The 24,113-nt window shown below is 44.8% G+C and overlaps 1 long non-coding RNA gene across 3 annotated transcripts; it reads right to left on the minus strand.

Annotated features, from left to right (window-relative positions):
* Positions 1 to 12,914: 12,914 nt before the first annotated feature.
* LOC138924297 (uncharacterized) lies at positions 12,915 to 23,583 on the minus strand. Of its 3 annotated transcripts, XR_011439238.1 has the most exons (5): positions 23,474 to 23,573; positions 21,711 to 21,855; positions 16,159 to 16,265; positions 15,590 to 15,692; positions 12,915 to 15,339 (listed from the first exon to the last, which is right to left on the minus strand). It is a non-coding gene; the product is annotated as an uncharacterized lncRNA (long non-coding RNA). The 3 variants fall into 3 exon arrangements; XR_011439237.1 differs by lacking the exon at positions 15,590 to 15,692 and having other exon boundaries at positions 12,915 to 15,279; positions 23,474 to 23,583; XR_011439236.1 differs by lacking the exon at positions 15,590 to 15,692 and having other exon boundaries at positions 23,474 to 23,572.
* Positions 23,584 to 24,113: the final 530 nt, after the last annotated feature.

The following is a 24,113-nucleotide window of genomic DNA, read 5'->3' on the forward strand; positions in this document are numbered from 1 at the left end:
TTTTTGGCAAACCCAGAATTAGATCTCTGACCGCGTCACAGACATGAAGTCCAGTCCTCTTGCCCCAAAGACTCCATATCCTTCACATAAATATGTATTCTTGTCCATTCTGCGGCCGTCACCTGATTAAGCTCTCTTCACCACCTACGTGGATGACAGTGACAGTGATCCATGCAAACGTGTGACACTTTGGTCACGGCATCGATGGAAGACCTTCTCTCCTCCTCCCCATCCCTCACATGCTACTCATCCTTCAAGGTCAGCTCAAATGCCACCTCCTCCAAGAAGCATGTGTGGGTCCGGCATGGCCTCCCTGCCCCAGCTGCATCCGGCGCTCCAATCCTCACGGTGGGATCGTAGGCAGGCTGCATCTTGATGCTGGTGAGCTTCCAGTAACTAGATTACAAATTTATAAGAGCAGGGCCTTGCCTCACACCGGTTAGCTTCCCCTGCCGGGCCTGGCTCTGAGGACTATGTGAAAAAATTTCAGTCCCCTCTTGTGTGGTGCATGCTAACAGGGGAAACTTTAGCAAAATCATTAGAAATGTCCACTGAGCCCTTGGCCAGCGTAAAATGGGGACACAAACTCAGAAGCAAGTAAGCTATGAGAGTGGCTGACGGTGGAGGAAAGAACTGGTGCATCAGACCAGCAGGCGTGTGGCTCCAGAACAGGAGGAGAAGGACTGACATCGGGCGCGGGCGGTGGGGGCTGCTGCCAAGGAGGAGAGGCAGGAGGTAGCACAGCTCGCCCTCCAACCGCGGGCCCAGCATCATCCACTCACAGATGTACAGATGCGCCCGGACGCTGGCTGTCGCCACTGGCCCCAGTGGGATTTCTGGGTCTCTAAGGTGACGACTGGCCTTCCTGAGGCTGAGAAGTGTGTGGATCCCTGCTCAGCGGCCTCGTGTTCAGTCCAGGGCTTCAGCCTGGCTCCCGGGCTTCCATGCCCCTTCCACCTGCCGCTGGAACTTGATTCTTTTCGTGACTCTGTTCCCAGGTTGGCCCAGACAGGGAGGGAGGGACTCCGAAACTCCGCAGCGCGGCCTCGACCTGGGGCATTTTGGAGCTCCTTGTTCTGTCTGGTGCAGAGCAGGCGCTCGATTACATGGTTTACTGCACGAACTGTCATATTTGGGGTCAGCTCCCTGAGGCTTGTCCTTTGAAGCCTGATGAGTCAGCCCAGGGCCAGCGTCAGCAGGAAAACCCGTTTCTGAGCTCTTCCGTGTCTTCTCACTTCGCCATGGCCACCTGGAGGCGGTTCAGCCAGCCCCAGGAAGGGCCTGCTGCCACAGGAGGGGCAGCCTGGACCAGTGGAAACTGTTCTGGAAGCGTGAGGAGGGGCGGCTATGCCCAATACTGCCTGCCATTCTCCCCCTCAGGCCGTGTCCTCATCTGAGACTGGCAAACACGGGCAGGAAGAGGGTGCAGAGATGCCCGGCCCACTTCCTCACCGTGCAGAGCCTCACGGTCTGCAAGGGCTTTCTAGCTTCATCATCTGGGTGTTCCCCGGAGTCTTACAAAGTGGGGGTGGGCTGGTGGACATTACTTCCATTTCTCAGATGAGAAAAAGGAGCCAGGAGATGTCAAGCGCTTGACTTTGGAAGCAGAAGTGGAGCCAGAACCCGGGTCTCCTGACTCCCGGCTGCGCACCTTCCCGCTGGGACCGGCAGCAGGGTGGCAGGCTCGGCCGGCCGGGTCTTCAGAGAGCCGGCATCCTGGTAGGGGGAGTTTATGCTGTTACCCAAAGGAACGTGCAGCCTTTTGGAGGTGGAGGGGCCAAGTCCAGGCCTTCCCCTTATTTTACAGAGGAAACAGCCCAGAAGGTCGTGAGCTCCTCCGGGCCATGAGGTCCAAGAGTGCTGGGCTTCAGGGAGCCCGGGTCCCCCAACTCCAGGCCTGCAGGTGCCCATACTGTGCACTCTGAGCCCACAGTGCAGAACACTCAGGACCCGGGTTTTGAGTCTCTGGTTCCTGAGCCGCAGACTGGATCCAATTTGGTGCAAGATTGTGGGACCCTTCTGCCAATCACTTTGTCTTTATTGATGAGCAGCTGTAGGCCCAGTGGGTTCGCATCCCAGCTCCCTGACCCACCGGCTGTGTGAAAGGGGGACATCACCATATCACCGCCTCGGGGTCCTGGGAGGTTTAAATGAGATGACACGCATGGTCTTTAACTGAACAGTGCCTGGCCCACAGTAAGGCCCCACAAATATTGGCTGGCATTATTATTTAATTTAGAGTTAGAAGAGTTGCATTAAAATTTATTTGTCTACACGAGTATGAGTGGCTGTGCTGACACCCCAAGGAGGAAGCTATTGAAAGGTCTGAATGGTTCCACAGCAGGAGAGCTGCTCTGTGGTTGAACTGGCCTGCACAGGGCCTCCCTGGTACCTCCCCAGCGTGACCAGGAGGCCCTTGCCTGCTCTGCACCCTGCCAGGGACCTGTCATCAGCAGCTTAATCCACGCCCCAACTCGTGGCCTTGGATTACCAGGGATCTGAATACCCCGAGGGAGGCTGGTCCTTGCCCACAGACTGATCTCTGGGACCAGGTGGGTCCTGAAGGTCAGGCCAGACCTCTCTGTGGAGAGGCAAAACAAATACAAGCTGAGATTCTGGAGAGAATTAGAGAAAACATCTCCATGTCAGCCTCCATCTGCCCCACTAGGGCTGGGCGTGCATACCAGGCAGAGCGAGGGGAACTTTTACTCAAAGCAAAATGATCAGCAAGGACATTGGGAATGGACCCTTCACAAAAGCAGCTGAGAGATGCGTTCAGATCTGAGCCAAAAGCTCCTGGTGGGGTTGGCAGGGTGCTGTGCTCCAGAAGCCCGGGCTTCCCTCCGTGAAGGTGCAGGCCTCAAAGGAGCGTGGGGCACAGGCAGAGGAGGACGGTGGCTTCAGTGACCTGAGCAAAGGGCATCTCCAGGGGATCCGTTCTGGCCACTCCCTGAAAGCAGTGCAGTTGGCACTCGCCGAGCAGCCGAGCCCTCTGCGGGCTCAGGGCAAGGAGCCGCCCTCCTGCTGCGCCTGCCTCTCTGGGACAGGCTCTTGGGAGTTGAAGCATGTGAGCACAGGTTAGGGGTGGGGTGGGTCAATTTAGGACCCACGGGTTTGTCACCGCCCTGCCCTGGCCACACCAAGACTTCGCACCTTCCTCCCTACCTCAACCGTCCTTCAGTCCTTTACACTGAAGAGGATTTTTAAAAATAGGCAAAGTATGTGGTACACAGTGAAAAGTGTCGCCCTCTGCCACCAGCCACCCATCCCCCTCCCCTGCGGCAACATCTGTATGTCCTCACTAAGACGGCATGTGCATAGGCAAGCACACACATCCATATTCTCCTTATCTCTCTTCTTTTGGTCACAGAGACTCCTCTGAGAGTCTGAAAAAACTCTGGGTTCTTCCCTAATTAGTGTACAAATTCAGGGGTGTACACACAATCTGTGGCCCATTTTGTCCTTCTCAACAAGAGATTCTGGTGTGCCTTATAGCAACTGGGTCTGATCCACGTTTTATTGCCTTGACGCTGTCCCCCACATAAATACATTCCCTAACTGCCTGGTGACAAAATAACTAAGTCAGGCCAGCCATTCAGTGCCTCTTTTCAGTGGTTTCCTATTGTATTTAGAATAAAATAAAACAAACTCTTACCATGACCTGGAACGCCCTTCATGCATGGTCTGACCTGAGCCTCCTTCCTGGTCTCATCCCACCACTATTACCTTCTGCTCATGCTGCTCTAGCCGCACCCACCTTCTTCCTGTTCCTCCTTGAACATGTCAAACCTGGTTCCACCTCAGGGCCTTTGCATAAGCTGTTCCTTCTGCCTGGAAAACTATTTCCTCTGATAGTTGCATTGCTGGTTCCTTCTGGTGTCAGCTCAAATGTCATTCCTCCAAGAGGCCTTCCTCAACCACCCTTCCTAATGCTGTGCCCCCACACCCAGCACCCCTTCTCTCCATCACCTCATCCTATTTTACTTTCCTCAGGGCACTTACTGCTTCTGAAATTCTTATTTTTTCAGTCATTTACTGTCTGCCTTCCCCCACTACAGAGTGAGCTCCATGAAGTCAGTGGCCTTGCCTGTCACATCTCCAGCACCTAGAACAGTACCTGGCACACAGACCACTCAGTGAATATCTTGAATTGAATAAAGAGTCTTGGTGGAGTTTAGATAAGAATCTTGACGCAATTCTTCATCCCACCAAGGCAGCTTCAGGCCATCCCTGGATCCTGTTCCAGGCAAAATTCCTGCCTTTCCCTCACGCCTCTATTCCCAGCTGTCCTACCCTCTTCCCAGATCTCTGGAGCCCCTCCCTCCCAGTCAGCATCTAACAAAAACTCTTTTGTGATTTTATGCCCGGGGGATTTAATCTGAGTCAATCTGCTCCAGCTCTCACTCAGCTGAGTCCAAAGGTTTGATCAGTGTTTCCAGTGGAACAGCCAGCAACTCTGCTGTCCAAGGGCTCAGTGCTCCACCCCAGGGGGAAGGAGGGAACTGACAGAGGACGGCCTGAGCCTCTGCTCCCTGCGCTTTCCTTCCTGGGTCTTGTGGAAATAAACGAAGACCAACCAAATGGGAAAAGCAGTGCCTATTTATTCATAGCTTGCTATAGCAAGGGAGTCAGCCACAGTCGCTTGCGTTTTAGCAGAGACAAAGGCAGGCCGAGGGGTGGGAAAGCCTTATGGTGGAAAAAGGGAAGGCTTCAGGAGTGCCCTGATTGGAGGCTGTTGATGGTGGGGCGGGGGGGGGGGGGGCGGCGGTGGGCTAACCAGAAGCCCAGCATCCTGTATGACTGGTTGGGGGTGCGTGTTTGGCTTCCTCTGGTTGGTTCTAAGTTGCAATGGGGATAAAAATTAGGGAAGCTATCAGTTATTAATCAAGTCCTGGGCATTTTGAGCAGATTGTTCCAGAAGTTATTATTTAGCTTCCTGGATTATTGCTACAGACAGTCTGACTTCCTACAAATCTGACTCGTAGATTCCCTGGGTGGTTTATTGTGGATAAGGAGCCAGTCTTCCGGGCAGGTTTCTGCAGGTCGTGGGTCAGTGTTCTATTTTTCCATCCAGTCTGGCCGTTGTGTGTCGTGTGTCCAGTCTCTGAGTATACAGTGCAGATCCATCTCTTGGTGACTCTGCCCACCTCCCCTTAAATGTGAAGCCTTGGAATAGTAGACTCATCAGGTATGTAACTGCCTTCATTCAGCAGCTCTCTAGAGAAGGCATTCTCTGTGCAAAGAATGGTGACAGGTGCAGGAAAGGAGCAGGACTGGGCCGGGCCCTGCCGCAGGGCATGTGCAACCTAGTTAGGGAGGTAAGACGCGTGGTAACCATGGGACTGTGCACCACATCACACGGTTGGTTCAGAACAGGGAATTCCAATTAGGGGAGTTGGGAAGGCTTTACGGACCGTGTGGGATTTCTCGAGCGGGATCGCTATAGCTGGAGACCGGGAGACACGAGGGAGACTCTGGGAAGGGATACAATGAGGAGGGGCCTTGGAGTTGGTCACTTCCTCTCTCCGGGTCTCAATTCTTTGTAAAGCTGCTGGGAGGCAGACACAGTCTGTGTGAAGGTGCTTTGTGAGTTGTGAAGATTTCAGTGTGAGGGAAGGCCATGGAAACCAGCCGGAAACGGCATCTCTCACCAAAATGAGAAACCAGAATGTACTGAGGCAGTGTTAATAATAATACCACCGTTTAGTGAGTTTGAATCCCTGCTCTGAGCCTGCATAGAAACCCTACGGCAATCCTAGGAGCTAGTCACTATCATTATCTCCGTGTTGCAGATGAGAAAACGGAGGCACAGAGCAGTTAAGCAACTTGCCCTGAATCACACAGAAAGTATCAGAGGGGAGAGAATGCTTAGATTGTGTGCTTTGCACAAGATTAGCCACAACTGTGCTCCCCCAAATGCTGATTCAACATCTTTGTCCTTGAATGTGTGTCCTGATGCATCACTAACCATTAGTTATAATAAAAATTAGCTCTTGGAGCGCCTGGCATGGTCCTAAGCATTTGCATGTATTAATTCACTTAATCTTTACAACAGCTCTCTGAGATAAGGACTAGGATTATCATTCCCACTTTATTTTATTTCATTTATTTAATTAACTAATTAATTTTTTTTGCTGAGAAAGATTTGCCCTGAGCTAACACCTGTGCCAGTCTTCCTCCAATTTATATGTGGGTCACCGCCACAGCATGACTGATGAGTGGTGTAGGTTGGCACCTGGGATCTGAACCCATGAGCCTGGGCCACCAAAGTGGAGCTCACCAAACTTAACCTCTACACCACGGGGCCAGCCCCATCATTCCCACTTTATAGAAGAGAAAACTGAGGAGCTAAGTGGTATGGCCCAGGCCTCTGACCTTGGAGTCTGCTCGTCTACCATTGTGCCATGCCACCTCTTGTCAACAAGAAGAGTTGTGACTGTCCGTCAATCAAGTCAGTGATTCACACAGTGGATCCACAGCTAGGAGCCAACTACAGGTCAGTGGGTCTTGCCTTGCTGGGTCACAGACCCTTTTGAGGATCTGGTGGAAACTACAGACAGTCTACCCAGAAAAATGCGTGCGCGTACACACCCACACACACCATTTGGTACACACTTTAGAAGATTCACAGACCCTTCTAAAGCCTTTCCATGCCAAGTGAGTGATGGGGAAAGACTTCTGGGGTGAGTGCTTCAGCCAAGGGATATTGTCCAGTCTGGAACAAAAGGGCAAAAGTTTGAGTTCTAAAAGGTTTCATTTATTGAGAGAGTAGAGACAAAATTCCATGTCTACTTTTATTGACTTTACAAGAGAACAGAACAGAAAGCAGCCCGGCCTGAGAGGCCCCATCTTTGCATCAACCTAATTACCCAGCTTCTCCCCGACACCCAGACAGCTGAACGCTGCTGGAGGAGATCTCATAATTCTGCCGATTTATGCCAATGCACATTTATGGTTTCTATCCCAGCTGGGTCCGTAACACTACTTGGCAACTCTTACTTGTACCAGATAAACACTCACACCCAGTTCTCACGATGGCCATTCCAGCCCCTTTTTAATGATTCTTTGAGCTTTAAAAGTTTTCATGTGTTAGAAGAAGCACAATTGTACACATTTTAATTTACATCCTCCAGGGTTTTTATCCAGTTTCTCTCTCCACTTGTGCTCCTGACTCTTTTATTTATTTATTTGCATATTTATTTATTTAGAGGCTACTATACCTGGCACTGGACTGGGCTCTGGGACACCTACCATGGTCTCTGTTCTCATGGAGCTTACAGCCCGGAGAGGAAAACTATTGTCCAACAAATAATTACAAATACATCGACAGGTACTAGAGCAAAAGTAGAGAGTGTTATCAAGTCTGTTGATCTGGGAGTGTCAGGAAGGCCTCCCTGAGGAAGTTACATTTAAAGCTGAGTCTCGAAGGATGATGTGTTGGTGAGGAATGCTTTGGGCTACAGACAACAGTGAAACCATAAGGATATTTATTATTTCTTTAAGAAGCCTAGAAGCAAAGTGTTCCAGGGTTTTTACGTGGCTCAACAATATCCAGAGCCGTGGGTTGACATCTCTGCAATTTTCTTGGCTTTTCCCTCAGTCATAAGAGGGTGCCACAGAGTCAAGGGTGACTTCCTTACATAACATCATCTCAAAGCAAAAAGAAGAGAAAGGGCTCTGGTTTCCGAACAGATCTCTTGCAAACGGGCACAAAAATGCATCCACAATTTCCCAGAAGAGTTCCTCCTGTGTCTTTTCACCCAAAAGTGGGTTATATACCCACCTCAGATGGGCAAAGAGGAGGAGGGATACCATGATTGGCTTAGACCTGTCACGGTTTATCCCACGGCACAGTGAGGACCCTACCTCCTCTAAAGATATTTCTCCCCATTGGACTCCTCACTTGAGGGTGAAAGGGCCCACCAATTCTGGATATGGAAGCCTAGATAATTCAAACAAACCCTCATACCAATAAAAATTTTCTTAAAAAAAGTTTAAAAGTCATCTTAAAAGCATTAGAGAAGTAACCAGATTTGAGGAATTACTGAATTGAGACACTGAGATGCTGAAGAGGATGGGAAACTGGAAAAGTGAAGCCTGCCCTGAAGGCCGCCTATGCCTGGAGGTTTCTGTTCTGGAAAAAGCTGAAGAGTAATTCTGGCAGTATGAGGGGCTAGGGTGGAAATTTCAGGACCAGAGTCCTGCCAAGAATAGGGATCCCAGTGAATATCTCTCTACACTGGGTGTGATGCTGAAGAGATGCGTGCTGGGTGTAAGAGTGACCCAGAAAAAAGCAAGACCTGAACTTGATTTAAGGTGATCCAGATTGCTAGTGACCTCAGGAGCTGGCAAAATAATAAGGTCCTGTTACAGGAAGACAATAGCATCTTGAGCCTCAAGGTATTTCTAAAAATAATTTTTCAAAAAGAATGTCCAGGGGCCGGCCCCATGGCCGATTGGTTAAGTTCACGTGCTCTGCTTCAGTGGCCCAGGGTTTTGCTGGTTCAGATCCTGGGGACGCACATAGCACCGCTCATCGGGCCATGTTGAGGCAGTGTCCCATATGCCACAACCAGAAGGACCCACAACTAAAATATACAACTATAAAAAAAATAATAAAACATAAAATATACAACTATATACTTGGGGAGTGGATGTGGGGAGAAAAAACAGTAAAAAAAAAAAAAAAGAAGAAGGGGGCCGGCCCAGTGGCCAAGTGGTTAAGTTTGCGCACTCTGCTTTGGAGGCCCAGGGTTTCGCCGGTTCGAATCCTGGGCCAGGACATGGCACCACTCATCAGGCCATGCTGAGGCAGCATCCCACATGCCACAACTAGAGGGATCCACGACTAAAAATACACAACTATGTGCCAGAGGGTTTTGGGGAGAAAAAGGAAAAAAAATAAAATCTTTAAAAAAAAAGAAGAAGATTGGCAACAGTTGTTAGCTCAGGTGCCAATCTTAAAAAAAAAAGAATGTCCAGCACACAAAGATAACCCACAGACATAAGACAGCATGAACAAGAACGGTAGGTACAAGAGATAAGAGAAATAGACTCACAGGGTCTCCAAATATTGAAATTATTAGCATAGGTTACAAAACAATTATGTTTGTTATGTTCAAGGAATAAAAGCCGAGAATGAAAAATTTGGCTGAGAACTAGAAACTTAAAAAAATGATATAGCAAATTTAAACAGGAAAAAATGTAAATTCTGGAACTTAAAACTATAATAATCAAAATTAAGAATTGAAACAGACGGGGGGGCTGGCCCGGTGGTGCAGTGGTTAAGTTTGCACGTTCTGCTTCAGCGGCCTGGGGTTCACGAGTTCGGATCCCAGGTGCGGACATGGCACCATGTGGCGAGCCACATATAAAGTAGAGGAAGATGGGCATGGATGTGAGCTCAGGGCCAGTCTTCCTCAGTGAAAAGAGGAGGATTGGCAGCAGTTAGCTCAGGGCTAATCTTCCTAAAAAAAAAAAAAAGAATTGAAACAGATAGTTTTAGCGGCAGATTAGAAATAGCAGAAAGGAAAATTAATGGACTGGAATATAGGTCAGAAGAAAATATCCAGAATGATGCATAATGGAGTAAAAAGATAGAAAATAAGAGGAGTGGATAAGAGATATGGATGTCACAATGAAAAGGTCTAAACAGAGTCCCATAAAGGAAAGAACAGACATAGAGAATATTTGAAGAAAAAATGGCTCAAATTTTTCCAGAATTGATGAAACGCATCTAATCACACATTTAAGAATCCAAAAAATCCTAAGCAGGATAAATAAAAAAGAAACTCACTGCCTTACACATCATAGTGAAACTCCAGAAAACTGAAGACAAAGAGAAAATAGTAAAAGCAGTCAGAGTAAAACAAACAAACTATCTTCAAAAGTCAGAGCATTTGGAGAATTCACACTTCTGAATTTCAAAGCTTGCTACAAAACTACAGTAATCAAGACAGTGTGGTATTGGCATAAGGGTAGATATATAGGTCAATAGAATAGAATTCAGAGTCCAAAATAAATCCTCACCTTTAGGTTCCATTGATTTTCAATATGGGTACCAAAAATTCAATGGGGAAAGAATAGCCTTTTCAACAAATGGTTCTGGGACAACTGTATACCCACATACAAATGAATGAAATCTATCTCATGTCTTACACAAAAATTAACACAAAATGGGTCAAAGACCTAAGTGTAAGAGCTAAAAGTATAAAATTCTTAGAAGAAAACAAACATGGGGTAAATCTTCATGACCTTGGGTTAGGCAATGGTTTTCTAGATATGACACCAAAAGCATAAGCAACTAAAGAAAAAAACAGATTAATTGGACTATATGAAAATTAAAAGCGGGGCCGGCTTGGTGGCGCAGCAGTTAAGTTCACACATTCCGCTTCTCAGTGGCCTGGGGTTCGCCGGTTCTGATCCTGGGTGCGGACATGGCACCACATGGCAAGCCATGCTGTGGTAGGCGTCCAACGTATAGACAAATATCTGATTAAAAAATGGGCAAAGGGGGGGCTGGCCCCGTGGCCCAGTGGCTAAGTTCGCGCGCTCTGCTGCAGGCGGCCCAGTGTTTCGTTAGTTCGAATCCTGGGCGCGGACATGGCACTGCTCATCAAACCACGCTGAGGCAGCATCCCACATGCCACAACTAGAAGGACCCACGACGAAGAATACACAACTACGTACCAGGGCTTTGGGGAGAAAAAGGAAAAAATAAAATCTTTAAAAAAAAAAAAATGGGCAAAGGATTTGTATAGACATTTTTTCCAAGAAGACATACGAATAGACAATAAGCACATGGTAAGAGGTTCAACATCATTAGCCAGTAGGGAAATGCGAATCAAAACCAAAATGAAATACCTTTTCACACCCGTCAGGATGCCAAAATAAAAAAGACAGATAATGACAAATGTTGATGAAGTTATGGAGAATTTGGAATCCTCACATACTGCTGCTGGAAATGTGAAATAGTGTAGCCACTTTGGAAAACAATCTGGCAGTTCCTCAAAGTGTTAAACATAGGATTACCATCTGACCCAACAATTCTACTCCCAGGTACATACCCAAGAGAAATAAAAAATTTGCCTGTGCAAAAATTCCTATATGAATATTCATAGCAGAATTATTAATAGCCAAAAATTGGAAACAATCCAAATGTCCATCAGCTGATGAATGGATAAATAATATGTGCTATATCCATACAATGGAATATTATTCAGCCATAAAAAGGAACAAAGTACTGATACGTGCTAAGGCATTGATGAACCTTGAAAGTATTATGCTGGGGGCTAGACCCATGGCCAAGTGGTTAAAGTTCTGTGTGCTCTGCTTCAGCAGCCCAGGTTCGCAGGTTCAGATCCTGGGTGCAGACCTACTCCACTCATCAGCCATGCTGTGGAGGCATCCCACGTACAAAGTAAAGGAAGACTGGCACGGATGTTAGCTCAGGGCTAACCTTCCTCAAACCAAAAAAAAAAAGGAGGAGGATTGATGGCGGGTGCTAGCTCAGGGCAACTCTTCCTCACACACACACACACACACAAAGAGTATTATGGTAAGTACAAGAAGGTAGACACAAAAGGCCACATAATGAATGATTCCTTTTACATGAAATTCATCGAACAGGCAAAATCCGTAGGGACAAAAAGTAGATTAGGGGTTGCCTAGGGCTGGTGGGTGAACGGGAGGTGGGCAGAGTGTGCATGTGGGGAATGAAGATAACTGCTAAAGGGTAGAGGGTTTCTTTTCTGGATGATAAAATTGTTCTAAAATTGGCTGTGGTATTCGTTGCCCAACTTTTGTGACTATATTAAAAACCACTGAACTGTATACTTTCAATAAATGGGTGAGTTATAGGGCATGTGAGTTATATCTCAGTGAAGCTGTTACAAAAAAGAATAAAGAACATAGAACAGGTGGGACAAACTGAAATAGATTTAAATACCAAAATATCGCTAGTTATATTAAATGTAAATAGACCAAATGCTCCAGTTAAAAGACATGGTTGTCTGACTGGATTTTTTTTCTTTTTTGAGGAAGATTAGCCCTGAGCTAACATCTGCTGCCAATCCTCCTCTTTTCACTGAGGAAGACAGTCCCTGAGCTCACATCCGTGCCCATCTTCCTCCGCTTTCTATGTGGGACGCCTGCCACAGCATGGCTTGCCAAGCAGTGCTATGTCCGCACCTGGGATCCAAAGTGGTGAACCCCAGGCCACCGACGCAGAACGTGTGAACTTAACCAGTGCACCACCGGGCCAACCCAGGATGTTTTTCTTTTTTCTTTTTTTTTTTTTTTTAAAGATTTTTTTTTAATTTTTTCCCTTTTTCTCCCCAAAGCCCCCCGTACATAGTTGTGTATTCTTCGTTGTGGGTCCTTCTAGTTGTGGCATGTGGGACACTGCCTCAGCGTGGTCTGATGAGCAGTGCCATGTCCGCGCCAAGGATTCGAACTAACGAAACACTGGGCCGCCTGCAGCGGAGCGCGCGAACTTAACCACTCGGCCACGGGGCCAGCCCCAGGATGTTTTTCTTTTAAGTCCAACTATATGCTCTTTACCAGAGATAGAGAGGGATACTTCATAATTATGGAAAGGTTCAATTCACCAGGAAGATAAAACAAGTCTGAATTTGTTGCACTAATAACATGACCTCAATGTATTCAAAGCAAAAATTAAAATAAACAAATAGCTGATTGTAGTGGAGATTTTCACACACTCTTTCAGTAGAAAAGAAAATCGGTAAAGATCTAGGAGATTTATATAACACTATTAACTAATTTTACCAAATAAATGTATAGAATATTATACCTGAAAAACTGCAAAATACACATTCTTTTCAAACAAATATATAGTTTCTACAATAATCGCCCATATACTAAGCCATAAAGCTAGTTTCAACAAGTCCAAAGGATTGAAGTCATTCAGAATTTATTCTTTAGCCATGCTGCAATTATGCTAGAAATCTAAAACAAAAGGATAGCTAGAAAACCCCATATGTTTGGAAATAAAACAATATACTTCTAAATAATCGATGGGTCAAAGCAGAAATTATAATGAAATTTAGAAGTCTGAACACAATAATTTAAAAATATTACACATCAAAAAGTGTTGGATACAAGCTGTTCTTTTGAGGGAAATTTATAGCCTTACATAGTTACTTTAGAAAAGAAGAAAAGCTGAAAATTAATGAACTAAACATGCATCAAAAAAGTAGAAAAAGAATAGCAAATTAAACTTGATGAAATTAGAAAGAAGGAAATAACAAAGATAATTGAAAACATACACAAAATAGAATAAAAATAAAACGCATGTTGATACTTTGAGAAGACTACTGAAATTTATAAACCTTTGGTGAGACGAAAAACAAAAAAAGAAAGAGAAGGCACAAATGAACCCTATCAGGAATGAAAAACAGGGCATTACTATAGCCCTTGCAGAACCTAAAAAGAAACCAAGAGGACATTATGAACTTGATGCTGAAGCATTTGAAAATTTTTACGAAATGGATAAATTCCCAAGGGGGAAAAAGACAATTCACAACATTTTATCCAAGAAGAAACAGGAATTCTGAAGAGACCAACAACTTAAAAGAATTGAAACATAGCCAAAAATTTCCCCCAAAGCATGTTCCGGGCCCACAGGGCTTCATCAACGGCTTGTATCAAACATTTACAGAAGAAATGAGGTCTCTCTACACAAACTCTTTCAGAGAACAGAAGTAATTACATTTGCCAACTCATATTGAGGCTAGTATTATACCATGCATACAATGTATTGTATATGGTACAATGTATTGTAAATGTATATTTAAAATTTTTTCTATATATTGTTTTGACATCCTAAAAAAAACCTTTCTGGCCAGAGAGAGACAATTCTTAGAGACAGCCGAGGGCACAGTCCAGAGCCATACCGCCTCTATCTTTTCTTGCCCCCCAGGAGGCAATATTCCTCTCTCTTAATCCTCCCAGGGCTAGGTGCCAGGCAACTAGGAACCACCCCAATAGCCCAAAGCCAGCTGAAATTATTCAAAATAACCAGTCTTAAATTGTTCACCCTGCCCTGCCTGCCCTTTCCTGAAGAAACCCCCATAAAGGCTGTGACCTAAATCTCCCTCTACCCCACTGTCTTCTCCTCACCACCCTGGTGTCCTTCCCATGTGCTTCTTGTCTCTAGGACCTGTGAGTTATTTAATAAACTTTCTTTTCCTGAGCCTCTCTTCTGTCTCCTTTTGTGGCTGCACAAGATTGACTACATCATAAAAACCACAAAATACATAATTTTTTGTTTGTTTTTTTGAGGAATATTAGCCCTGAGCTAACATCTGCCACCAAATCTCCTCTTTTTGCTGAGGAAGACCAGCCCTGAGCTAACATCGTGCCCATCTTCCTCTACTTTATATGTGGGACGCCTGCCACAGCATGGCTTAACAAGCAGCGCCATGTCCGCACCTGGGATCCAAACCAGCGAACTCTGGGCCACCAAAGAAGAATGGGCAAACTTAACCGCTGCGCCACCAGGCCGGCCCCTAAATACATAATCTTGATACAAAAGCCTGAGGAAGACAATATGAGGAAGAAAAATTACAGGTAAATCTCATTCACGAACAATGACAAAAATTCTAAACAAAATATTAGGAAGTTGAATCTAGCAATATATAAAAAAGAATGATTCACCATGTCCAGGTTGTGCTTATAATATTATTTTAGCAATACAAGCTAAGTTTAACTTTAAAAAAATATCAGTTAATGAATTTACCACATTAACAAACCAAACAAGCAAAACCATAGATCATCTCATTAGCTACAGGAGAGATATTCAATAAAATTCAGCATCCATTTATGATACACTAAACTCTTAGCAAACGAGGAATAAACAAGACTTTCTTAATACGATGAAGGGGGCCTCCCAAGCACGAACAGCAAACATCTTGTTAGTGGTGAAATGCTGAAAATGTTTCCTTTGAGATCAGTGATTTATTGCTGTGTAGCAAATTACCTCAACACCTAGTGGATTAAAACAACAAGCCTGTATTATCTCATGGATTCTGTGCATCAGGAACTCGGCAGTGCTTAACTGGGTGGCTCTGGGTCTTTCATTGGGCTGCCGTCCAGAAGTCAGCTGGGACGCAGGCATCTGAAGGCTCGTCTGGGCTGGAGGATCTTCAGAGTCGCTCCTGTGGCTGTTAGCAGGAGGCCTCAGGGCTGTACTCGCCGGAGTCCTCGGCTTCTCACGACGTGGACCTCTCCTCACAAGATGACGGCTGGTTCCCCCTAGAACTAGTTTCCAAGAGAGAGAGACAGATGCCACTACGCCTTTTATGTCCTAAAATGTCCTCACTGGTGGAGATAAAAAATGGTACAGTCACTTTGGAAAACTGGCAGTTTCTCAAAAGTTTAAACACACATTTACCATATGACCCAGCAATTCCACTCTGCTATCTACCCAAGAGAAATGAAAACATATAGCCACCTATAGACTTGCACACAAATGTTCGTAGCAGCATTATTCACAATAACTAGCACTTCTGGTTATGCTCAACTGGTCACACGAGCAATATGAGAGGGGGCTACACAAGACTGTGAATACCAGGTAGGCAAGGATGCTCGGGGGCCACCTTGGAGGCCGGCTACCACAATCAGGAACAAGACAAGGTCAGGATGCCCTCTGTCTCCACTTCCCATCAACGTTACTTGGAGGTTTATCCCAGGTAGTAAAAAAGAAAAGAAATAAAAGGCAAAAGGATTAGAAAGAAAAAACAAATGTATTGACATTCACTGTGGATGTGACTGACTGCACAGAAAATCTCGAGGACTCCACAGCTAAGAGGCATCTTCTTTCCCTCACAGGCACCTCCAGATGCCTGATCCTAAGCCCTCATCTTGCGGTGCCTCGAAAGCCAATTCCACTGAAGGAGTGTTAGAGGTCCTAGGGGGACCTTTCAGGGTAGGGTTGCCCTGAAAAAAATTGAAGCTAAGTAAAAAAAGACAGGAAAGGATAAATCTTCAGATTAAAAAAAGTCTAAACAACATAGAAAGGAAGCAAAAGCAAAACAGAGCGTTAAATGAGAAGAAAATCAAAACCAAACAAAACGAGAATGTTATGTGAAGAACACCTCAAAGAAAAGGAAGGAGAAGGAAGAGAGGAAGAAGACTCACCGGAGAACACTGAGACGGGGGACCAGGAGGGGCCGCCTTGCACGCAGGAGACGGGGAAGCCAAACGCGGGTTTTACACCAGGGCTTATCAGTGGTCCTTGTACTACCCTTCAAAATAGTTTAACAATTGCTTTGCAGATGCATGTTTTTAGTAGCCCTAGAAGATTTTTTAGCAGCCAAAAACAAATTTTCGAGAAGGAGGAAGCTCTACTCCATCTGATTATTTTTTACAAATTTAGATAAATGTAAATGTGTTTTTTATGAAGTTGTTGATTCTTCTGTACAACCATAAATTAGTGGCATTTTGAATTAAGGAAGACTTTTATTGTCTTGAGTACAAACTTAACATTCCAGAGGCAGGGAAGGAGGGGTAACTTTCATAATGGATAAACAAATTTTGGTGAAATACAAAGCATAAATCAATGGCAACTGGAATCATAATCATGCATTTAACATGTCCTAAACACTTTAAATGGTCTATCTTCTATACTCATGTTTTTAAAAATAACTTTCAGGTGTACAATTCAGTGTGTTTAGTAAATTTACCAAGTTGTGTAACCATCATCGCATATCAGTTTTAAAACATTTTCATCACTAATAAGATCCCTCATGCACATTTACTCTTAACCCTGTTCCCCCCTCCTACTCCAGGTGATCACTAATCTACTCTGCCTCTATAGCTTTGCCTTTTCTGGATATTTCATATGCACAAAACCACACAATATGAGGTCTCTGGTGTCTGACTTATTTATTTCACTGAGCACAGTGTTTTTAGTGTTCATCCATGCCGTAGCATGTATCTGTATTTTGTTCCTTTTAATTGCTGAATTATATTCTATTGTATGGATATATCACATTTCGTCCACCCATTCTCCAGTTGATGGACATTTAGGAGGTTTCCATTTTGGTTATTATGAATAATGCCACTAAGAACAATTGTGTGCAAGTCTATAGGTGGCTATATGTTTTCATTTCTCTTGGGTAGATACCAGAGTGGAATTGCTGGGTCATATGGTAAATGTATGTTTAACCTTTTGAGAAACCGCCAGTTTTCCAAACTGACTGTCCCACTTTTTACACCAGGGATGTTTGAGGTTTCCCATTTCTCTACAACCTTGCCAACATTTGCTATTATTTGTTTGACTATCACCATTATAGTGGGTGTAAAATGGTATGTCATTGTGGTTTTCTGGGTTTTTTTAAAGATTTTTTCTTTTTCTCCCCAAAGTCCCCTGGTACATAGTTGTGTATTTTTAGTTGTGGGTCCTTCTAGTTGTGGCATGTGGGAGGCCACTTCAGCATGGCCTGATGAGTGGTGCCATGTCCGCGCCCAGGATTCAAACCAGTGAAACCCTAGGCCGCCGAAGCAGAGCGCAAGAACTTAACCACTCGGCCATGGGGCCGGCCCCTTTGTTGTGGTTTTGATTTCATGTCCCTAATCACAAATGATATTGAGCATCTTGTCACATACTTATTAACAATTTTTATGTCTTCTTATGTGAAATGTCTGTGCAAAATCTTTTGCCCATTTTTTGATTTCGTTGTTTGTTTTCTTATTATTGAGGCATAAGACTTCTGGATATTTTCTTTGGGATACACACCATGTTGTTTTTCAGTAGAATTGTCTCTCAACACACAGCTATGCTCTGGGCATGAATCTCCCTCTCAGAATGTATGGTATCCTTGACGTCTTTGGTAGCAGTAGTCTAGTTTTTCCTAATAACTTTAATAACGTGCTATGAAAGTCTGGAAATTTAAATTGAGTATATGGTGTGTATAATATTAAAATTTAAAAAAATTTTAGATTAACACTGACAGTATTAGCTTCTTATGGCTGCTGTAACAAATTACCACAAATTTAGGGCTTAAAACAACAGAAGTTTATTCTCTTACTGTTCTGGAGGCCAGAAGTCCAGGAGGCTGGAGGCCAGAGTCTTACAGAGCCAAAATCAAGGTGTCAGCAGGACTGGTTTCTTCCGGAGGCCCCAGGGAAGAAACTTCTGCTTGTTTCTTCCAGTTTCTGGTAGCTGCCCACAAATCAACCATTCAAATCTCTGCTGCCATAGTCAAATTCCTTCACCTCTTTTGTTGTCATATCCCACTCTGCCTCCTTCTTAGGAGGATCTTTGTGATTACATTTAGGGTCCACCCAGATACTCCAGGATAATGGCCCCATCTCAAGGTCCATATCCTTAGTCACCTAAGGTCTCTTTTGCCAAGTAAGGTAATATTCGCAGGTTCCAGAGATCAGGACCTGGATATCTTTGGGGCCACTGTTCAGTTCACCACACTGTCCAACAGAAATATAATATAATGTGAGCCACAAATACATGCCACATATGTAATTTTAAATTTTTTAGTAGTTAATTTAAAAAAAGGTAAAATGAGACAGGTGAAATTAATTTTAATGAAATATTTAACTCAGTATACCCAAAATATCATGCAAATATGTAATCAACACAAAAATTATTAATGAGATATCTTGCATTCCTTTTTTCATGTTAAATCTTTTTTTTTTTTTTTGAGGAAGATTAGCCCTGAGCTAACATCTGCTGCCAATCCTCCTCTTTTTGCTGAGGAAGACTGGCCCTGAGCTAACATCTGTGACCATCTTCCTCTACTTTATATGTGGGACACCTGCCACAGCATGGCTTGCCAAGCGGGGCCATGTCCGCATGCAGGATCCGAACCGGTGAACCCCGGGCCCCCAAAGCAGAACGTGTGAACTTAACCGCTGCGCCACTGGGCCGGCCCCCAAGACACTCTTGAAAAAGAACAAAGTGAGAGATATCAAAATTTGTTATAAAGCTATAGACTGTGTAGTACCGTGCAAGATGAAGAAATACTAGAACAGGGGGTTCAGAAATAAACCCATGGAAACATGGACACGATTCATGACAAACGTGGCTCTGCACAGCCGTGGAGAAACAACCAGTTTTTCAACAAATGGTGCGAGGATAAGTGAATCTCCAAATGGAATAAAAAATGAATCATGATCCCTATCTCCCAGAATAATAATAATCAACTCCAGGTGGATACTGGCCTTAAATAAGGTAGGCAAAAGAATAATACTTCTCAGAAGATAGAACAGGAGAGGATCTTTGTGACCTAAGGGTAGGAGAAGATTTTTTAAAACAGAAGGAAAAAGCACTAAACATAATAACAATTACATTAAATTTAAGAACATCTTTTTAATCAAAGACACTATTAAGAGAGTGAACAGGCAAGCCACAGAGTAAACAATGAAGAACGAACCACAAATCCATAAGGAAACATCTAACAGAAAAATATGCAAGAGACTTGAGCAGGCATCTTACAGAGGACATCCAAATGGCCAAGCAACACATAAAAAGGTGCTCAACCTCATTTACAGTCATGGAAATGCCAATTAAACCCACACTGAGATCGCAACACAAATTCACCAGCATGACTAAACAGACAGACAACCTCAAGAGTTGGTGAGGATGTGGAACAAGGGAATTCTCATACACTCAGTGAGAGCGAAAATTAGTGCAACCACTTTGGCATTCTCTAGTTAGGCTGAAGAGATTCTATGACCCAACAATTCAACTCCCAGCTGTATACCCAACAGAAGTGCATGCAATACGCACCATTTTTATATTGGCATATTTGAAATAGCCTAAAACTGGAAATAACCCAAATATCCATCAACAGTACAATAGATAAATTATGGTATATTTCTAAAATGGAATGCTATATGAAAATGAACAAACTACAGGTATATGGAGTAACATGACTGCAAGTTTAAAAAACCAGACACACAAAGACTACATTCTGTCTGATTCCATTCTTATAAAGTTTAAAAATGGGAAAAATTAAATGATTGCACATTATTCACAGTAGCGAAAGTGTCCCAAGTGTCCATCAACAGAAAAATGGATAAACAAAACGTGGTATATCCATACAATGGAATATTATTCAGCCATAAAAAGGAATGAAGTTTTGATACATGCTACAACATGGGTGAACTGTGAAAACATTATCCTAAGTGAAATAAGCTAGACACAGAAGTACTTACAAATATTGAAGGTACTTACACAAGGTTCCTAGAATAGGCAAATTCACAGAGACAGAAAGTGGATTAGAGGTTACCAGAGGCTTGGGGAGGTGGGGATGGGAAGTTACTGCTTAATGATTACAGAGTTTCCGTTGGGGTGATGAAAAAATTTTAGAAATAGATACTAGTGATGGCTGCACAACATTATGAATGTAATTAATGCCACTGAATTGTACACTTAAAAGTGGTTGAAGTGGCAAATTTTATGTTATATATATTTTACCAGTTAAAAAAATTAATAGTGTAGAATACCAGAATCCACCTATTTGTACATTTTAAGTGGGTGAATTGAATGGCATGAATTATATCTCAATAAAGTTTAAAAAAAAAACCCTAAATGACTGTTTTTAGGATTCATATTTAGGTGGTAAAACTATAAAGACAAAGCAAGTGAAGGATTCCTAGAACTATCAGGAGAGTGGTTGCTTTACAGGTGTGGGAGGAGTCTTAACCAGAAAGCAGCATCATGAGGGCCACTGGGGAGCTGGCAATGTCCTTTTCCCTGACCTGGGTGGTTGTTGCTGGGAGTTTCATTTTATAATAATCTATTGCACTATACATTTATGTTTAGCACACTTTTTAAATGTGTGTTACTTTTCACAATGCTTTTTTTAAAGAATAAAAATTCAGCAAGAACAAAGTATTGGGGGGTTGGAGGAGGACGGCTTGTTGAGTAGACAAGAAGTGTCTGCCACAGGAGAACAGAGCTGACCCATCTGAGCAGATGGAGAAGAGAGTTCTATGCAGAGAGAGCTGCGTGTGAAAGTCCCCGAAGCAGAAAGAACATGGTGAACCTGAGGAACTGAAAGGTGACCAGCGCAGTGCTGACCAGGCTGAGAGAAGGAGAGGCAAGAGCGTGTGTGATGAAGTCCGAGCGCTGGGCAGGGGCCAGATGGAAGGCCATGCAGCCATCTGAGGATGTTTTAGACATTGTCCTAAGGGAGCAGTGGGAGGTCACTGAGGGGTCATAAAACAGCAACGTGACCTGATCAAATCAGTAAGCAGGTCATCCTGCCTGGAGCGTGGGGCGTGGATTGGACAGGGTCAGGGGTAGGAGCCAGGAGACTAGTTAGGAAGCCGTTTTGATAACCCTGAGGGTTGGTGGAAGCTTGGACTAGGGGGGAAGCAGTGGAAAGGCGAGGAACGCAGTGTCCTGTGCCCTGTGCCCTGTGTGCATTTAACAACTCTGTTCAACTATACGCAGCACTCTCTCATTTTTTTATGTAGTTAAAAATAATGTTATATTGTGTACCCTACTATATACTCTACCTTACTATATACAGTACATGCTTACACATACACACTGGTACATACGTTTTGTATACACAGGTGTGCACACAAAACCGTGGCGACTGTATTTCATGAGTGATTTAAGGGATCTCCAGAGGTTATGTTGACTATACAACTTTTGCCTTATGTGCCGACTTTAGAACCTAACCTGGTGAAAGGGGCAACTCCACTGTTGATGGACTTACGAGATATTTAGGGGCTCTGGTGACTGCAATAGAAGGGAGAAGGAGAAGGATTAACTAGAGAATGATATTCCCAGGTCTCTTGCCCAAACAACTGAGTAGACGGTGGCTCCATTCACTGCGATGGGGCCCACTGGCACAGGAACAGCTGGAGGGTAGAGATCATAGTTCATCTTCTCAATATTTTATGAAAAAGTTCAAAACGCAGAAAAGTTGACAGATTGTATAGTGAACACCCATATACTCACCACCTAGATTCTATAACTCACTTATTGCTATATTTTCTTTTTCACATCCTCCCATAGTCCCAGAGGAGTTAATTTTTGAACAAGCTGAGTTCGTGGTATCTAAGAGATTTCCAAGTGTCCCGTCTAAAGGCCCTGAGTACAGAGCTACATTTAAAGAGCAGCCTACGCTTGCTGCCTCCCCTTCTCTGCCTCCCCTTCACTCTCAGTTCCCTAGAATGTGGCTTCTGACATCTTCCTTCTTAAGGTGGTTTCACCAAGGACACCGACTACTGAGGACTCCAAAACTGAACTTATCACTCTCCTGTAAAACCTGCTCCTCCTCCCGTATATCCTACCTTACAGTGACCCAAACCTCAAACTTGGGAGTCATCCTAGACATCTTCTGCAGCAAACAGGTGCTGTCAATCCTACCTCCTATAAATATCCTTAAAAGATGTCCGCTTTCGCTTCATCCCCTCTACTATCAACAGCGTTCTGGATCTCAGAATTTCTCATAGTTTTATTGACATTTAAGTATTACAGTTTCAACCTCTGAACTAGCTCTACCTTCTCTCCAGTTCGTCTATTCCAATCCACCTGTTTGTCAATCTAATTTATCTTAAAAAAAAAAATCTGTTCACACCACTTTTCTTTTACAGTCCTTTACAGGTGCTTATCCCCAGGTTGGCATGACTTTTATATTTCTTCAAGATTTTCCAGAAAGCATGACTAAGCCTAAATTTCCAACCTCATGCCTAGCTACTCTCCCACACCATTGCTACTACTTAGTGGCTCTTCAAGTACGCGAACCACACTCTCTGCTTTATTGCCTTCTCCTCCAGGAAGACCTTGAAAGCCAGGCTAGACGGCTCTCATAGAATCCTGAGAATAGATATTCAACCTCCACAGAACTAAACATCCTTGAGGATAGTGACTTAGTCTTCTTCATTGCCAGACACTAAGCACTCTGCCTAACACAAAACAGACCCACAGTGTTGCAAACACCAAGTGCTTTGTACATTCTCCCCTTCCCTTCAACAAAATCCTCCTGAAGCTTGAATTTCTCCGTGAAGCTTTCCCGGGCCCGGCCAAGTAGTCAGGGGCTCTGACTCCTTTATCTACCGCCGCTGAACTTCATAAATTATATTTTAATAGTTTATCTATAGCACTAATTGCCGTAAATGTTAACACTTCCACCTTTTTTTGATAACAGCAATCCTATCCACGCTTCCGGGCTCTATTCAAAGCCACCTCCTCCATTTACTAGTTCGCTGCTTCCTTTTAACTCTCAGCTCCTGATGCTTATATCTATTTAGCACTTGATATACTTTCATTATAGCTGCTTATTATTGCTTTCCTGGTTCCTTTCCTCTCCTCCCAGAGTGTAAACTCCTAGGCCTGGGACCTGCTCCTCTCTGACTCCCTCTCCAGCACTGGGCGCGGCGCTTTGCAAATACAGCCCTAAGGCACCTCCGGGAAGCTCCTGGAGGGACAGAGCCCTTCCGAGACGTCTCCGCCGGCGGATCCGCTAGCCCGTACCTGCACGGCCGGAGCTCCGCCCCCTCCACGACCTCTTTTCGACCCGGGCACGGAGGGCGGGAGAACCCGTCAGGAAAAGAGGAGAGCCGACCCTGCCCTCTCCCTGCCCTGTCCCTAGGTCCTAGTGCCTGCCAGAGTACGCCGGACCTCCGCGCAAGCGCAATGACGCTCTCTGAGCGCTTGTGGCGAGCAGGAGGCCCGGGGCCGCCCAGGCTAGAGTGGGCGGAGTTGCTGTTGCAGGGGCGGGGCACAGCGGAGCTCTCGCCCGCTCATTGGCTCCCGCGCTGACGGACAGGCGAAGGAGCTGCTGAGACGCTGCTTGGTTAGAGACAGCCGTCTGGGCAAGATATAACTAAGTAAATAAATAGAAGGCCGTGGAGGAGGGGAGGAGGGAGCGGTGGGTGTCGGTTTGAGAGCGGCTGGAGCTCAGCTCATCCCTGGCTGGGGCAGGACGGCGGTCCTCGGTTCACTCTCTTCCGCCATAACTGGGCCGGGGAAGTCCGGCTTTCTGGAAAGTTGTTCTGGCAGCAGTCGCAGAGGACTTGTCCCCACGGAACCCGAGTCTCATTCTACGTCCTTCAACTCCAGTTTTGTGGCTCCGGTTTCCTAGGGGCAGCCTCCAAGGGCTGGAGAGTTCCGC

This window comes from Equus caballus, chromosome 5 (genome assembly GCF_041296265.1).
Source record: "Equus caballus isolate H_3958 breed thoroughbred chromosome 5, TB-T2T, whole genome shotgun sequence".
NCBI classification, from domain to species: domain Eukaryota; kingdom Metazoa; phylum Chordata; class Mammalia; order Perissodactyla; family Equidae; genus Equus; species Equus caballus.